This window comes from Pinus tabuliformis, chromosome 9, assembly GCF_031772625.1.
Source record: "Pinus tabuliformis cultivar Carrire ecotype Pingquan chromosome 9, CPIR1, whole genome shotgun sequence".
NCBI classification, from domain to species: Eukaryota; Viridiplantae; Streptophyta; class Pinopsida; order Pinales; family Pinaceae; genus Pinus; species Pinus tabuliformis.
Genome location: NC_142307.1, coordinates 1,062,741,571 through 1,062,744,178, shown reverse-complemented (window position 1 = coordinate 1,062,744,178; position 2,608 = coordinate 1,062,741,571).

Genomic DNA, 2,608 nt, shown 5'->3' with positions numbered 1-2,608 from the left:
ATATCGTATGGGTCTTTCTGTTATGCAAGTGAGTACATCAAGCATATTGACAATGCACCAGGTGAAATGATTTGGGACAACAAAAGGGATGAAAGAAAAAGGGAAGGGGAGATTTTCCAAACAAATGGAAAAATGTGTGTGATAAAAAGTGAGTGACTTATAAAAAATGTGTGTGATAAAAAGTGAGTGACTTATAATTTGTTAAATTTCTACACAGTAACTATTCACACTGAACTTCATAATGAATATTTTGATCTCATACGTACTATATCTGTCAGTTTGATTTCGTCAATGAATTCAAAAATTGAAACAAATAACAATATCATTATTTATAATTTGGAAATGACACAGACGTGGGTCACATTGTACGAACAAAAGAGGAGGAAATGGGAGAGTGATATGAAGGAATTCAGATGATTGAATGGTAGAAGTGTTCTTTAGCATGATCATTTAAGAGAAAATATGTCAAGGATATGCCCCAATAGCTGGGTTGCTCACCAAGTCAAAGAGAAATATGGTGCATCTGGTCATTACCCACGTGCTCAAGAGGATGTGCTAAACATAGGGATTAAGTGTAGATACTCGATAATAATCACTTTCTATAGATTTTTAACTTCATAATGCACCTTTGAATTATAACATCCATATTTTATATTTTAATTATGGTTGGGTTATTAGACACATGACACTGTGATTTTTTCACTTTTTTATTAGTATATTTGTTCCCGTCTATGTGGGCATATGAACATCATTTTCACATGGAGGATGTTGATGATGGAGGCATGAAACAAGACTATGGAGTGGAAGTCGAGTTCAACCAATATAGTCATGCTAGCCACTGCAATCAAAACCTAATATGTAAGGGACACTAGTTTAGATCGGAAAGATACAAGCGATCATTGAAGTGGACTTCTCTTTGTTCCAATGTGTTATTTTTAGGTGCAAGTGTTGGGACACCTTTGATTGGAATAATTTAAAGGAAGATAATGATAGTGGGTTGATATGTATCAACTCTAGAAAGATGTGGCATGGAGCTAGGGAGCCTTATGTTTTCCCCAAACACTGCAACTAGACATTTTTTTTACCTAGATATGTTGGATAGGGATTGGTGGTTCATATTAAGACATGACCATAGATCAAATGAGGAATATAATCATAGTGATGACAACAAAGAGTGATATGTACTTGTGTTATTTCATCATTTATACTATTTTTGTATGCTTTTATTTTCTTTATTTTTCTAATTATATTGTTTCTTATTCGTCTTGTTGGCATTTTATGTAATTGGAAATATTCACAAACTTTTTTACAAGTTTTTTTCCGGTGGAAACATTTTTACAATTAAAACTAAGTATTTCCAATTGTATAATTTATAATTTAAAAATTAAAATTTTAACATATTGGTTTAATTCTAAATTTGAAATAAGTTTAATTTGGATTTTGTGATAATTTGGTTTTCAACTTAGTTATTTGTTAGTTTACATCATTTTATCATTGCTTTTGGAAATATTTAAATTATGCCCCCAATGTTGACTAAAACCACAATTAATGAAGTAATTTAAAAATTTGATAACAATCAACTTACGAAATAATGACAAAAACAACAAATGTAAGAATATTTACATCCATAAAATTTTAGGGCTAATATAATGCTTATAATTGGAGATCATAATTTTTTAATAATAAATATTTCTAGGGTAGAATAGTCTATTAGAAAAGAGTAAATAGTACAATGGAAAATAATATTTATTGATAAGTAATCGTTTTTTGAAAAAGAATTTAGTTAGAATGAACATGTATGAACCATCTATACAATAGAAAAATATTTATGGTAATTTTACAATTATAGTTTCAACCATATTAAACTTTGTAATTTATAAAAATATCTTTGCATCTTTTATCTAAAGTAACTCTTTTTGCATGTAATTTCATATATAAAATTTTGATATAATTTCACCAATATATAATCTATAATAAATATATATCATTTCATAAAAATAAACATCATGATGATAACCATCTAATAAACATAAACATCATCTAAAGTACAAATTCACTAACATCATCTAATTATATACACCTCTAGCACATATAAATGTTATTAGCTAGCACACAAATCTAATAATTTAACAAGGCATCGTTGTGATCAAATCTAACAATATCCCATGCTAATAGATCCCATGCTCATTATATTGGTTTTTTATTTGCCTTGTTGGCATTTTATATAAGTGGTAAGATATTAAATCTATATTGGTAAAATATTAAATTTAAATCTAAATTGGTAAGAGTTGCTATCAATATTAAATTTAAATTCCTTGAAACTCTTATAACTTTAGTGATAAATTAAATTTTATTAATACATAATTTTTTAAGTTATATTAGATCTAAATTAATTATAAAAATTGTGATTTAGGTTTTTTAAATAAACTTAAAAGATTATTTTTATAATTTTTAAATAAATATTCTTCATAATAATTTATTGATTGAATTTTCTTATTTATTAATTTAAACAATAGAAAAAAATATATAATTAAAATTTAAAAATAGATATTAATTTAAAAATTATATTTTAAATAATAATTATAATTTATAATTTTTTTTAATGATG